Below are 15,614 nucleotides of genomic sequence, written 5' to 3'. Positions count from 1 at the left end.
TTAGCACCGTCGGCTGTTAACCGAAAGGTTGGTGGTTCGAGCCCATCCGGGAGCTGTGTTGTGAGGTCTTAGATGTAACGTAAAATTCAGAGTTTTTTAAAAATAACTGACGAACATTTAATTTTTGGTCTTCCGTGGCGCAATGGTTAGAGCGTTCAGATGTTATTCAAAAGGTTTGTGGTTCGAGCCCATCCGGGAGCGGTGTTGTGAAGTCTCAGATGTGACGTAAAAAGTCAAAGTTTTTCCACAATACCTGACGAACATTTAATCTTTGGGCTTCCGTGGCGCAATGGTTAGCGCGTTCGGCTGTTAACCGAAAGGTTTGTGGTTCGAGCCCATCCTGGAGCGGTGTTGTGAGGTCTTAGATGTAACGTAAAATTCAGAGTTTTTTAAAAATAACTGACGAACATTTAATTTTTGGTCTTCCGTGGCGCAATGGTTAGAGCGTTCAGCTGTTATTCAAAAGGTTTGTGGTTCGAGCCCATCCGGGAGCGGTGTTGTGAAGTCTCAGATGTGACGCAAAAAGTCAAAGTTTTTCCACAATACCTGACGAACATTTAATCTTTGGGCTTCCGTGGCGCAATGGTTAGGGCGTTCGGCTGTTAACCGAAAGGTTGGTGGTTCGAGCCCACCCGGGAGCGGTGTTGTGAGATCTGACATGTAACGTAAAAATCCAGAGTTTTTTAAAAAAGACCTGACGAACATTTTATCTTTGGGCTTCCGTTGCACAATGGTTAACGCCGTCGGCTGTTAACCGAAAGGTTGGTGGTTCGAGCCCATCCGTGAGCGGTGTTGTGAGGTCTCAGATGTGACGTAAAAAGTCAAAGTTTTTCCACAATACCTGACGAACATTTAATTTTTGGGCTTCCGTGAAGCAACGGTTAGCGCGTTCGGCTGTTAACCGAAAGGTTGGTGGTTCGAGCCCACCCGGGAGCGGTGTTGTGAAATCTCACATGTAACCTAAAAATCCAAAGTTTTTCCACAATACCTGACGAACATTTAATCTTTGGGCTTCCGTTGCGCAATGGTTAACGCCTTCGGCTGTTAACCGAAAGGTTGGTGGTTCGAGCCCATCCGGGAGCTGTGTTGTGAGGTCTTAGATGTAACGTAAAATAAAGAGTTTTTTAAAAATAACTGACGAACATTTAATTTTTGGTCTTCCGTGGCGCAATGGTTAGAGCGTTCAGATGTTATTCAAAAGGTTGGTGGTTCGAGCCCATCCGTGAGCGGTGTTGTGAGGTCTCAGATGTGACGTAAAAAGTCAAAGTTTTTCCACAATACCTGACGAACATTTAATCTTTGGGCTTCCGTTGCGCAATGGTTAACGCCGTCGGCTGTTAACCGAAAGGTTGGTGGTTCGAGCCCACCCGGTAGCGGTGTTGTGAAATCTCACAGGTAACGTAAAAATCCAAAGTTTTTCCACAATACCTGACGAACATTTAATCTTTGGGCTTCCGTTGCGCAATGGTTAACGCCGTAGGCTGTTAACCGAAAGGTTGGTGGTTCGAGCCCATCCGGGAGCTGTGTTGTGAGGTCTTAGATGTAACGTAAAATTCAGAGTTTTTTAAAAATAACTGACGAACATTTAATTTTTGGGCTTCCGTGGCGCAAAGGTTAGCGCGTTCAGCTGTTATTCAAAAGGTTTGTGGTTCGAGCCCATCCGGGAGCGGTGTTTTGAAGTCTCGGATGTGACGTAAAAAGTCAAAGTTTTTCCACATACCTGACGACCATTTAATTTCTGAGCTTCCGTGGCGCAATGGTTAGCGCGTTCGGCTGTTAACCGAAAGGTTGGTGGTTCGAGCCCATCCGGGAGCGGTGTTGTGAGGTCTCAGATGTGACTCAAAAAGTCAAAGTTTTTCCACAATACCTGACGACCATTTCATTTCTGAGCTTCCGTGGCGCAATGGTTAGCGCGTTCGGCTGTTAACCGAAAGGTTGGTGGTTCGAGCCCATCCGTGAGCGGTGTTGTGAGGTCTCAGATGTGACGTAAAAAGTCAAAGTTTTTCCACAATACCTGACGAACATTTAATTTTTGGGCTTCCGTGAAGCAACGGTTAGCGCGTTCGGCTGTTAACCGAAAGGTTGGTGGTTCGAGCCCACCCGGGAGCGGTGTTGTGAAATCTCACATGTAACCTAAAAATCCAAAGTTTTTCCACAATACCTGACGAACATTTAATCTTTGGGCTTCCGTTGCGCAATGGTTAACGCCGTCGGCTGTTAACCGAAAGGTTGGTGGTTCGAGCCCATCCGGGAGCTGTGTTGTGAGGTCTTAGATGTAACGTAAAATAAAGAGTTTTTTAAAAATAACTGACGAACATTTAATTTTTGGTCTTCCGTGGCGCAATGGTTAGAGCGTTCAGATGTTATTCAAAAGGTTTGTGGTTCGAGCCCATCCGGGAGCGGTGTTGTGAAGTCTCAGATGTGACGTAAAAAGTCAAAGTTTTTCCACAATACCTGACGAACATTTAATCTTTGGGCTTCCGTGGCGCAATGGTTAGCGCGTTCGGCTGTTAACCGAAAGGTTTGTGGTTCGAGCCCATCCGGGAGCGGTGTTGTGAGGTCTTAGATGTAACGTAAAATTCAGAGTTTTTTAAAAATAACTGACGAACATTTAATTTTTGGTCTTCCGTGGCGCAATGGTTAGCACCGTCGGCTGTTAACCGAAAGGTTGGTGGTTCGAGCCCATCCGGGAGCTGTGTTGTGAGGTCTTAGATGTAACGTAAAATTCAGAGTTTTTTAAAAATAACTGACGAACATTTAATTTTTGGTCTTCCGTGGCGCAATGGTTAGAGCGTTCAGATGTTATTCAAAAGGTTTGTGGTTCGAGCCCATCCGGGAGCGGTGTTGTGAAGTCTCAGATGTGACGTAAAAAGTCAAAGTTTTTCCACAATACCTGACGAACATTTAATCTTTGGGCTTCCGTGGCGCAATGGTTAGCGCGTTCGGCTGTTAACCGAAAGGTTTGTGGTTCGAGCCCATCCTGGAGCGGTGTTGTGAGGTCTTAGATGTAACGTAAAATTCAGAGTTTTTTAAAAATAACTGACGAACATTTAATTTTTGGTCTTCCGTGGCGCAATGGTTAGAGCGTTCAGCTGTTATTCAAAAGGTTTGTGGTTCGAGCCCATCCGGGAGCGGTGTTGTGAAGTCTCAGATGTGACGCAAAAAGTCAAAGTTTTTCCACAATACCTGACGAACATTTAATCTTTGGGCTTCCGTGGCGCAATGGTTAGGGCGTTCGGCTGTTAACCGAAAGGTTGGTGGTTCGAGCCCACCCGGGAGCGGTGTTGTGAGATCTGACATGTAACGTAAAAATCCAGAGTTTTTTAAAAAAGACCTGACGAACATTTTATCTTTGGGCTTCCGTTGCACAATGGTTAACGCCGTCGGCTGTTAACCGAAAGGTTGGTGGTTCGAGCCCATCCGTGAGCGGTGTTGTGAGGTCTCAGATGTGACGTAAAAAGTCAAAGTTTTTCCACAATACCTGACGAACATTTAATTTTTGGGCTTCCGTGAAGCAACGGTTAGCGCGTTCGGCTGTTAACCGAAAGGTTGGTGGTTCGAGCCCACCCGGGAGCGGTGTTGTGAAATCTCACATGTAACCTAAAAATCCAAAGTTTTTCCACAATACCTGACGAACATTTAATCTTTGGGCTTCCGTTGCGCAATGGTTAACGCCTTCGGCTGTTAACCGAAAGGTTGGTGGTTCGAGCCCATCCGGGAGCTGTGTTGTGAGGTCTTAGATGTAACGTAAAATAAAGAGTTTTTTAAAAATAACTGACGAACATTTAATTTTTGGTCTTCCGTGGCGCAATGGTTAGAGCGTTCAGATGTTATTCAAAAGGTTTGTGGTTCGAGCCCATCCGGGAGCGGTGTTGTGAAGTCTCAGATGTGACGTAAAAAGTCAAAGTTTTTCCACAATACCTGACGAACATTTAATCTTTGGGCTTCCGTGGCGCAATGGTTAGCGCGTTCGGCTGTTAACCGAAAGGTTTGTGGTTCGAGCCCATCCGGGAGCGGTGTTGTGAGGTCTTAGATGTAACGTAAAATTCAGAGTTTTTTAAAAATAACTGACGAACATTTAATTTTTGGTCTTCCGTGGCGCAATGGTTAGCGCCGTCGGCTGTTAACCGAAAGGTTGGTGGTTCGAGCCCATCCGGGAGCTGTGTTGTGAGGTCTTAGATGTAACGTAAAATTCAGAGTTTTTTAAAAATAACTGACGAACATTTAATTTTTGGTCTTCCGTGGCGCAATGGTTAGAGCGTTCAGATGTTATTCAAAAGGTTTGTGGTTCGAGCCCATCCGGGAGCGGTGTTGTGAAGTCTCAGATGTGACGTAAAAAGTCAAAGTTTTTCCACAATACCTGACGAACATTTAATCTTTGGGCTTCCGTGGCGCAATGGTTAGCGCGTTCGGCTGTTAACCGAAAGGTTTGTGGTTCGAGCCCATCCTGGAGCGGTGTTGTGAGGTCTTAGATGTAACGTAAAATTCAGAGTTTTTTAAAAATAACTGACGAACATTTAATTTTTGGTCTTCCGTGGCGCAATGGTTAGAGCGTTCAGCTGTTATTCAAAAGATTTGTGGTTCGAGCCCATCCGGGAGCGGTGTTGTGAAGTCTCAGATGTGACGCAAAAAGTCAAAGTTTTTCCACAATACCTGACGAACATTTAATCTTTGAGCTTCCGTGGCGCAATGGTTAGGGCGTTCGGCTGTTAACCGAAAGGTTGGTGGTTCGAGCCCACCCGGGAGCGGTGTTGTGAGATCTGACATGTAACGTAAAAATCCAGAGTTTTTTAAAAAAGACCTGACGAACATTTTATCTTTGGGCTTCCGTTGCACAATGGTTAACGCCGTCGGCTGTTAACCGAAAGGTTGGTGGTTCGAGCCCATCCGGGAGCGGTGTTGTGAGATCTCACATGTAACGTAAAAATCCAGAGTTTTTTAAAAATACCTGACGAACATTTAATCTTTGGGCTTCCGTTGCACAATGGTTAACGCCGTCGGCTGTTAACCGAAAGGTTGGTGGTTCGAGCCCATCCGGGAGCGGTGTTGTGAAATCTCACATGTAACGTAAAAATCCAAAGTTTTTCCACAATACCTGACGAACATTTAATCGTTGGGCTTCCGTTGCGCAATGGTTAACGCTGTCGGCTGTTAACCGAAAGGTTGGTGGTTCGTGCCCATCCGGGAGCGGTGTTGTGAGGTCTTAGATGTAACGTAAAATTCAGAGTTTTTTAAAAATACCTGACGAACATTTAATCTTAGGGCTTCCGTGGCGCAATGGTTAGCGCGTTCGGCTGTTAACCGAAAGGTTGGTGGTTCGAGCCCATCCGTGAGCGGTGTTGTGAGGTCTCAGATGTGACGTAAAAAGTCAAAGTGTTTCCACAATACCCGACGACCATTTAATTTTTGGGCTTCCGTGGCGCAATGGTTAGCGCGGTCGGCTGTTAACCGAAAGGTTGGTGGTTCGAGCCCATCCGTGAGCGGTGTTGTGAGGTCTCAGATGTGACGTAAAAAGTCAAAGTTTTTCCACAATACCTGACGACCATTTAATTTCTGAGCTTCCTTGGCTCGAAGTCTAGCGCGTTCGGATGTTAACCAAAAGGTTGGTGGTTCGAGCCCACCCGGGAGCGGTGTTGTGAAATCTCACATGTAACCTAAAAATCCAAAGTTTTTCCACAATACCTGACGAACATTTAATCTTTGGGCTTCCGTTGCGCAATGGTTAACGCCGTAGGCTGTTAACCGAAAGGTTGGTGGTTCGAGCCCATCCGGGAGCTGTGTTGTGAGGTCTTAGATGTAACGTAAAATTCAGAGTTTTTTAAAAATAACTGACGAACATTTAATTTTTGGTCTTCCGTGGCGCAAAGGTTAGCGCGTTCAGCTGTTATTCAAAAGGTTTGTGGTTCGAGCCCATCCGGGAGCGGTGTTTTGAAGTCTCGGATGTGACGTAAAAAGTCAAAGTTTTTCCACATACCTGACGACCATTTAATTTCTGAGCTTCCGTGGCGCAATGGTTAGCGCGTTCGGCTGTTAACCGAAAGGTTGGTGGTTCGAGCCCATCCGGGAGCGGTGTTGTGAGGTCTCAGATGTGACTTAAAAAGTCAAAGTTTTTCCACAATACCTGACGACCATTTCATTTCTGAGCTTCCGTGGCGCAATGGTTAGCGCGTTCGGCTGTTAACCGAAAGGTTGGTGGTTCGAGCCCATCCGTGAGCGGTGTTGTGAGGTCTCAGATGTGACGTAAAAAGTCAAAGTTTTTCCACAATACCTGACGAACATTTAATTTTTGGGCTTCCGTGAAGCAACGGTTAGCGCGTTCGGCTGTTAACCGAAAGGTTGGTGGTTCGAGCCCACCCGGGAGCGGTGTTGTGAAATCTCACATGTAACCTAAAAATCCAAAGTTTTTCCACAATACCTGACGAACATTTAATCTTTGGGCTTCCGTTGCGCAATGGTTAACGCCGTCGGCTGTTAACCGAAAGGTTGGTGGTTCGAGCCCATCCGGGAGCTGTGTTGTGAGGTCTTAGATGTAACGTAAAATAAAGAGTTTTTTAAAAATAACTGACGAACATTTAATTTTTGGTCTTCCGTGGCGCAATGGTTAGAGCGTTCAGATGTTATTCAAAAGGTTTGTGGTTCGAGCCCATCCGGGAGCGGTGTTGTGAAGTCTCAGATGTGACGTAAAAAGTCAAAGTTTTTCCACAATACCTGACGAACATTTAATCTTTGGGCTTCCGTGGCGCAATGGTTAGCGCGTTCGGCTGTTAACCGAAAGGTTTGTGGTTCGAGCCCATCCTGGAGCGGTGTTGTGAGGTCTTAGATGTAACGTAAAATTCAGAGTTTTTTAAAAATAACTGACGAACATTTAATTTTTGGTCTTCCGTGGCGCAATGGTTAGAGCGTTCAGCTGTTATTCAAAAGGTTTGTGGTTCGAGCCCATCCGGGAGCGGTGTTGTGAAGTCTCAGATGTGACGCAAAAAGTCAAAGTTTTTCCACAATACCTGACGAACATTTAATCTTTGGGCTTCCGTTGCGCAATGGTTAACGCCGTCGGCTGTTATCCGAAAGGTTGGTGGTTCGAGCCCATCCGGGAGCTGTGTTGTGAGGTCTTAGATGTAACGTAAAATTCAGAGTTTTTTAAAAATATCTGACGAACATTTAATTTTTGGGCTTCCGTGGCGCAATGGTTAGCGCGTTCAGCTGTTATTCAAAAGGTTTGTGGTTCGAGCCCATCCTGGAGCGGTGTTTTGAAGTCTCGGATGTGACGTAAAAAGTCATAGTTTTTCCACAATACCTGACGACCATTTCATTTCTGAGCTTCCTTGGCTCGAAGGTTAGCGCGTTCGGATGTTAACCAAAAGGTTGGTGGTTCGAGCCCACCCAGCTGCCGTGTTGTGAAGTCTCAAATGTTACGTAAAAAGCCAAAATTTTTCCAGAATACCTGACGACCGTTTAATTTTCGAGCTTCCGTGGCGCAATGGTTAGCGCTTTCGGCTGTTATTCGAAAGGTTGGTGGTTCGAGCCCACCCGGGAGCGGTGTTGTGAGATCTCAAACGTAATGTCAAATGCCAAAGTTTTTCCACAATACCTGACGACCATTTCATTTCTGAGCTTCCGTGGCGCAATGGTTAGCGCGTTCGGCTGTTAACCGAAAGGTTGGTGGTTCGAGCCCATCCGTGAGCGGTGTTGTGAGGTCTCAGATGTGACGTAAAAAGTCAAAGTTTTTCCACAATACCTGACGAACATTTAATTTTTGGGCTTCCGTGAAGCAACGGTTAGCGCGTTCGGCTGTTAACCGAAAGGTTGGTGGTTCGAGCCCACCCGGGAGCGGTGTTGTGAAATCTCACATGTAACCTAAAAATCCAAAGTTTTTCCACAATACCTGACGAACATTTAATCTTTGGGCTTCCGTTGCGCAATGGTTAACGCCGTCGGCTGTTATCCGAAAGGTTGGTGGTTCGAGCCCATCCGGGAGCTGTGTTGTGAGGTCTTAGATGTAACGTAAAATTCAGAGTTTTTTAAAAATATCTGACGAACATTTAATTTTTGGGCTTCCGTGGCGCAATGGTTAGCGCGTTCAGCTGTTATTCAAAAGGTTTGTGGTTCGAGCCCATCCGGGAGCGGTGTTTTGAAGTCTCGGATGTGACGTAAAAAGTCAGAGTTTTTCCACAATACCTGACGACCATTTCATTTCTGAGCTTCCTTGGCTCGAAGGTTAGCGCGTTCGGATGTTAACCAAAAGGTTGGTGGTTCGAGCCCACCCAGCTGCCGTGTTGTGAAGTCTCAAATGTTACGTAAAAAGCCAAAATTTTTCCAGAATACCTGACGACCGTTTAATTTTCGAGCTTCCGTGGCGCAATGGTTAGCGCTTTCGGCTGTTAACCGAAAGGTTGGTGGTTCGAGCCCACCCGGGAGCGGTGTTGTGAGATCTCAAACGTAATGTCAAATGCCAAAGTTTTTCCACAATACCTGACGACCATTTCATTTCTGAGCTTCCGTGGCGCAATGGTTAGCGCGTTCGGCTGTTAACCGAAAGGTTGGTGGTTCGAGCCCACCCGGGAGCGGTGTTGTGAGATCTCAAACGTAATGTCAAATGCCAAAGTTTTTCCACAATACCTGACGAACATTTAATCTTTGGGCTTCCGTGGCGCAATGGTTAGCGCGTTCGGCTGTTAACTGAAAGGTTGGTGGTTCGAGACCATCCGGGAGCGGTGTTTTGAGGTCTCAGATGTGACGTAAAAAGTCAAAGTTTTTCCACAATACCTGACGACCATTTAATTTTTGAGCTTCCGTGGCGCAATGGTTAGCGCGTTTCGCTGTTAACCGAAAGGTTGGTGGTTCGAGCCCATCCGGGAGCGGTGTTGTGAGGTCTCAGATGTGACGTAAAATTTCAAAGTTTTTCCACAATACCTGACGAACATTTAATCTTTGGGCTTCCGTTGCGCAATGGTTAACGCCGTCGGCTGTTAACCGAAAGGTTGGTGGTTCGAGCCCATCCGGGAGCGGTGTTGTGATGTCTTAGATGTAGCGTAAAATTCAGAGTTTTTTAAAAATACCTGACGAACATTTAATCTTTGGGCTTCTGTGGCGCAACGGTTAGCGCGTTCGGCAGTTAACCGAAAGGTTGATGGTTCGAGCCCACCCGGGAGCGGTGTTGTGAGCTCTCACATGTAACGTAAAAAGCCAAAGTGTTTCCACAATACCCGACGACCATTTAGTTTTTGGGCTTCCGTGGCGCAATGGTTAGCGCGTTCGGCTGATAACCGAAAGGTTGGTGGTTCGAGCCCATCCGTGAGCGGTGTTGTGAGGTCTCAGATGTGACGTAAAAAGTCAAAGTTTTTCCACAATACCTGACGAACATTTAATTTTTGGGCTTCCGAGGCGCATTGGTTAGCGCGTTCGGCTGTTAACCGAAAGGTTGGTGGTTCGAGCCCACCCGGGAGCGGTGTTGTGAAATCTCAGATGTGACGTAAAAAGTCAAAGCTTTTCCACAATACCTGACGAACATTTAATTTTTGGCTTCCGTGGCTCAATGGTTAGCGCGTTCGGCTGTTAACTAATAGGTTGGTGGTTCGAGCCCACCCGGGAGCGGAGTTGTGAAATCTCACAGGTATCGTAAAAATCCAAAGTTTTTCCACAATACCTGACGAACATTTAATCTTTGGGCTTCCGTTGCGCAATGGTTAACGCCGTCGGCTGTTAACCGAAAGGTTGGTGGTTCGAGCCCATCCGGGAGCGGTGTTGTGAGGTCTTAGATGTAACGTAAAATTCAGAGTTTTTTAAAAATAACTGACGAACATTTAATTTTTGGGCTTCCGTGGCGCAATGGTTAGAGCGTTCAGCTGTTATTCAAAAGGTTGGTGGTTCGAGACCATCCGGAAGTGGTGTTGTGAGGTCTCAGATGTGACGTAAAAAGTCAAAGTTTTTCCACATACCTGACGACCATTTAATTTCTGAGCTTCCGTGGCGCAATGGTTAGCGCGTTCGGCTGTTAACCGAAAGGGTGGTGGTTCGAGCCCATCCGGGAGCGGTGTTGTGAGGTCTCAGATGTGACGTAAAATTTCAAAGTTTTTCCACAATACCTGACGAACATTTAATCTTTGGGCTTCCGTTGCGCAATGGTTAACGCCGTCGGCTGTTAACCGAAAGGTTGGTGGTTCGTGCCCATCCGGGAGCGGTGTTGTGAGGTCTTAGATGTAACGTAAAATTCAGAGTTTTTTAAAAATACCTGACGAACATTTAATCTTAGGGCTTCCGTGGCGCAATGGTTAGCGCGTTCGGCTGTTAACCGAAAGGTTGGTGGTTCGAGCCCATCCGTGAGCGGTGTTGTGAGGTCTCAGATGTGACGTAAAAAGTCAAAGTGTTTCCACAATACCCGACGACCATTTAATTTTTGGGCTTCCGTGGCGCAATGGTTAGCGCGGTCGGCTGTTAACCGAAAGGTTGGTGGTTCGAGCCCATCCGTGAGCGGTGTTGTGAGGTCTCAGATGTGACGTAAAAAGTCAAAGTTTTTCCACAATACCTGACGACCATTTAATTTCTGAGCTTCCTTGGCTCGAAGTCTAGCGCGTTCGGATGTTAACCAAAAGGTTGGTGGTTCGAGCCCACCCGGGAGCGGTGTTGTGAAATCTCACATGTAACCTAAAAATCCAAAGTTTTTCCACAATACCTGACGAACATTTAATCTTTGGGCTTCCGTTGCGCAATGGTTAACGCCGTCGGCTGTTATCCGAAAGGTTGGTGGTTCGAGCCCATCCGGGAGCTGTGTTGTGAGGTCTTAGATGTAACGTAAAATTCAGAGTTTTTTAAAAATACCTGACGAACATTTAATCTTTGGGCTTCTGTGGCGCAACGGTTAGCGCGTTCGGCAGTTAACCGAAAGGTTGATGGTTCGAGCCCACCCGGGAGCGGTGTTGTGAGCTCTCACATGTAACGTAAAAAGCCAAAGTGTTTCCACAATACCCGACGACCATTTAGTTTTTGGGCTTCCGTGGCGCAATGGTTAGCGCGTTCGGCTGATAACCGAAAGGTTGGTGGTTCGAGCCCATCCGTGAGCGGTGTTGTGAGGTCTCAGATGTGACGTAAAAAGTCAAAGTTTTTCCACAATACCTGACGAACATTTAATTTTTGGGCTTCCGAGGCGCATTGGTTAGCGCGTTCGGCTGTTAACCGAAAGGTTGGTGGTTCGAGCCCACCCGGGAGCGGTGTTGTGAAATCTCAGATGTGACGTAAAAAGTCAAAGCTTTTCCACAATACCTGACGAACATTTAATTTTTGGCTTCCGTGGCTCAATGGTTAGCGCGTTCGGCTGTTAACTAATAGGTTGGTGGTTCGAGCCCACCCGGGAGCGGAGTTGTGAAATCTCACAGGTATCGTAAAAATCCAAAGTTTTTCCACAATACCTGACGAACATTTAATCTTTGGGCTTCCGTTGCGCAATGGTTAACGCCGTCGGCTGTTAACCGAAAGGTTGGTGGTTCGAGCCCATCCGGGAGCGGTGTTGTGAGGTCTTAGATGTAACGTAAAATTCAGAGTTTTTTAAAAATAACTGACGAACATTTAATTTTTGGGCTTCCGTGGCGCAATGGTTAGAGCGTTCAGCTGTTATTCAAAAGGTTGGTGGTTCGAGACCATCCGGAAGTGGTGTTGTGAGGTCTCAGATGTGACGTAAAAAGTCAAAGTTTTTCCACATACCTGACGACCATTTAATTTCTGAGCTTCCGTGGCGCAATGGTTAGCGCGTTCGGCTGTTAACCGAAAGGGTGGTGGTTCGAGCCCATCCGGGAGCGGTGTTGTGAGGTCTCAGATGTGACGTAAAATTTCAAAGTTTTTCCACAATACCTGACGAACATTTAATCTTTGGGCTTCCGTTGCGCAATGGTTAACGCCGTCGGCTGTTAACCGAAAGGTTGGTGGTTCGTGCCCATCCGGGAGCGGTGTTGTGAGGTCTTAGATGTAACGTAAAATTCAGAGTTTTTTAAAAATACCTGACGAACATTTAATCTTAGGGCTTCCGTGGCGCAATGGTTAGCGCGTTCGGCTGTTAACCGAAAGGTTGGTGGTTCGAGCCCATCCGTGAGCGGTGTTGTGAGGTCTCAGATGTGACGTAAAAAGTCAAAGTGTTTCCACAATACCCGACGACCATTTAATTTTTGGGCTTCCGTGGCGCAATGGTTAGCGCGGTCGGCTGTTAACCGAAAGGTTGGTGGTTCGAGCCCATCCGTGAGCGGTGTTGTGAGGTCTCAGATGTGACGTAAAAAGTCAAAGTTTTTCCACAATACCTGACGACCATTTAATTTCTGAGCTTCCTTGGCTCGAAGTCTAGCGCGTTCGGATGTTAACCAAAAGGTTGGTGGTTCGAGCCCACCCGGGAGCGGTGTTGTGAAATCTCACATGTAACCTAAAAATCCAAAGTTTTTCCACAATACCTGACGAACATTTAATCTTTGGGCTTCCGTTGCGCAATGGTTAACGCCGTCGGCTGTTATCCGAAAGGTTGGTGGTTCGAGCCCATCCGGGAGCTGTGTTGTGAGGTCTTAGATGTAACGTAAAATTCAGAGTTTTTTAAAAATATCTGACGAACATTTAATTTTTGGGCTTCCGTGGCGCAATGGTTAGCGCGTTCAGCTGTTATTCAAAAGGTTTGTGGTTCGAGCCCATCCGGGAGCGGTGTTTTGAAGTCTCGGATGTGACGTAAAAAGTCAGAGTTTTTCCACAATACCTGACGACCATTTCATTTCTGAGCTTCCTTGGCTCGAAGGTTAGCGCGTTCGGATGTTAACCAAAAGGTTGGTGGTTCGAGCCCACCCAGCTGCCGTGTTGTGAAGTCTCAAATGTTACGTAAAAACCCAAAATTTTTCCAGAATACCTGACGACCGTTTAATTTTCGAGCTTCCGTGGCGCAATGGTTAGCGCTTTCGGCTGTTAACCGAAAGGTTGGTGGTTCGAGCCCACCCGGGAGCGGTGTTGTGAGATCTCAAACGTAATGTCAAATGCCAAAGTTTTTCCACAATACCTGACGACCATTTCATTTCTGAGCTTCCGTGGCGCAATGGTTAGCGCGTTCGGCTGTTAACCGAAAGGTTGGTGGTTCGAGCCCATCCGTGAGCGGTGTTGTGAGGTCTCAGATGTGACGTAAAAAGTCAAAGTTTTTCCACAATACCTGACGAACATTTAATTTTTGGGCTTCCGTGAAGCAACGGTTAGCGCGTTCGGCTGTTAACCGAAAGGTTGGTGGTTCGAGCCCACCCGGGAGCGGTGTTGTGAAATCTCACATGTAACCTAAAAATCCAAAGTTTTTCCACAATACCTGACGAACATTTAATCTTTGGGCTTCCGTTGCGCAATGGTTAACGCCGTAGGCTGTTAACCGAAAGGTTGGTGGTTCGAGCCCATCCGGGAGCTGTGTTGTGAGGTCTTAGATGTAACGTAAAATTCAGAGTTTTTTAAAAATAACTGACGAACATTTAATTTTTGGTCTTCCGTGGCGCAAAGGTTAGCGCGTTCAGCTGTTATTCAAAAGGTTTGTGGTTCGAGCCCATCCGGGAGCGGTGTTTTGAAGTCTCGGATGTGACGTAAAAAGTCAAAGTTTTTCCACATACCTGACGACCATTTAATTTCTGAGCTTCCGTGGCGCAATGGTTAGCGCGTTCGGCTGTTAACCGAAAGGTTGGTGGTTCGAGCCCATCCGGGAGCGGTGTTGTGAGGTCTCAGATGTGACGTAAAAAGTCAAAGTTTTTCCACAATACCTGACGACCATTTCATTTCTGAGCTTCCGTGGCGCAATGGTTAGCGCGTTCGGCTGTTAACCGAAAGGTTGGTGGTTCGAGCCCATCCGTGAGCGGTGTTGTGAGGTCTCAGATGTGACGTAAAAAGTCAAAGTTTTTCCACAATACCTGACGAACATTTAATTTTTGGGCTTCCGTGAAGCAACGGTTAGCGCGTTCGGCTGTTAACCGAAAGGTTGGTGGTTCGAGCCCACCCGGGAGCGGTGTTGTGAGGTCTCAGATGTGACGTAAAATTTCAAAGTTTTTCCACAATACCTGACGAACATTTAATCTTTGGGCTTCCGTTGCGCAATGGTTAACGCCGTCGGCTGTTAACCGAAAGGTTGGTGGTTCGTGCCCATCCGGGAGCGGTGTTGTGAGGTCTTAGATGTAACGTAAAATTCAGAGTTTTTTAAAAATACCTGACGAACATTTAATCTTAGGGCTTCCGTGGCGCAATGGTTAGCGCGTTCGGCTGTTAACCGAAAGGTTGGTGGTTCGAGCCCATCCGTGAGCGGTGTTGTGAGGTCTCAGATGTGACGTAAAAAGTCAAAGTGTTTCCACAATACCCGACGACCATTTAATTTTTGGGCTTCCGTGGCGCAATGGTTAGCGCGGTCGGCTGTTAACCGAAAGGTTGGTGGTTCGAGCCCATCCGTGAGCGGTGTTGTGAGGTCTCAGATGTGACGTAAAAAGTCAAAGTTTTTCCACAATACCTGACGACCATTTAATTTCTGAGCTTCCTTGGCTCGAAGTCTAGCGCGTTCGGATGTTAACCAAAAGGTTGGTGGTTCGAGCCCACCCGGGAGCGGTGTTGTGAAATCTCACATGTAACCTAAAAATCCAAAGTTTTTCCACAATACCTGACGAACATTTAATCTTTGGGCTTCCGTTGCGCAATGGTTAACGCCGTCGGCTGTTATCCGAAAGGTTGGTGGTTCGAGCCCATCCGGGAGCTGTGTTGTGAGGTCTTAGATGTAACGTAAAATTCAGAGTTTTTTAAAAATATCTGACGAACATTTAATTTTTGGGCTTCCGTGGCGCAATGGTTAGCGCGTTCAGCTGTTATTCAAAAGGTTTGTGGTTCGAGCCCATCCGGGAGCGGTGTTTTGAAGTCTCGGATGTGACGTAAAAAGTCAGAGTTTTTCCACAATACCTGACGACCATTTCATTTCTGAGCTTCCTTGGCTCGAAGGTTAGCGCGTTCGGATGTTAACCAAAAGGTTGGTGGTTCGAGCCCACCCAGCTGCCGTGTTGTGAAGTCTCAAATGTTACGTAAAAACCCAAAATTTTTCCAGAATACCTGACGACCGTTTAATTTTCGAGCTTCCGTGGCGCAATGGTTAGCGCTTTCGGCTGTTAACCGAAAGGTTGGTGGTTCGAGCCCACCCGGGAGCGGTGTTGTGAGATCTCAAACGTAATGTCAAATGCCAAAGTTTTTCCACAATACCTGACGACCATTTCATTTCTGAGCTTCCGTGGCGCAATGGTTAGCGCGTTCGGCTGTTAACCGAAAGGTTGGTGGTTCGAGCCCATCCGTGAGCGGTGTTGTGAGGTCTCAGATGTAACCTAAAAATCCAAAGTTTTTCCACAATACCTGACGAACATTTAATCTTTGGGCTTCCGTTGCGCAATGGTTAACGCCGTAGGCTGTTAACCGAAAGGTTGGTGGTTCGAGCCCATCCGGGAGCTGTGTTGTGAGGTCTTAGATGTAACGTAAAATTCAGAGTTTTTTAAAAATAACTGACGAACATTTAATTTTTGGTCTTCCGTGGCGCAAAGGTTAGCGCGTTCAGCTGTTATTCAAAAGGTTTGTGGTTCGAGCCCATCCGGGAGCGGTGTTTTGAA

The 15,614-nt window shown here is 46.7% G+C and overlaps 3 non-coding genes across 3 annotated transcripts; all 3 read left to right on the top strand.

Annotated features, from left to right (window-relative positions):
• Positions 1-8,491: 8,491 nt before the first annotated feature.
• On the top strand, positions 8,492-8,564 carry TRNAN-GUU (transfer RNA asparagine (anticodon GUU)). Its single transcript has one exon. It is a non-coding gene; the product is annotated as a tRNA-Asn (tRNA).
• A 661-nt stretch (positions 8,565-9,225) lies between these two features.
• TRNAI-GAU (transfer RNA isoleucine (anticodon GAU)) lies at positions 9,226-9,298 on the top strand. The gene has a single exon. It is a non-coding gene; the product is annotated as a tRNA-Ile (tRNA).
• A 1,686-nt stretch (positions 9,299-10,984) lies between these two features.
• On the top strand, positions 10,985-11,057 carry TRNAI-GAU (transfer RNA isoleucine (anticodon GAU)). Its single transcript has one exon. It is a non-coding gene; the product is annotated as a tRNA-Ile (tRNA).
• Positions 11,058-15,614: the final 4,557 nt, after the last annotated feature.

Source organism: Phalangium opilio, unplaced genomic scaffold (genome assembly GCF_054372755.1).
Source record: "Phalangium opilio isolate 3A_F unplaced genomic scaffold, DU_Popi_V2 ptg000352l_1, whole genome shotgun sequence".
NCBI lineage: Eukaryota > Metazoa > Arthropoda > Arachnida > Opiliones > Phalangiidae > Phalangium > Phalangium opilio.
The sequence above is the reverse complement of the archived record's forward strand: the minus strand, read 5'-3'. Positions and strand labels throughout refer to the sequence as shown.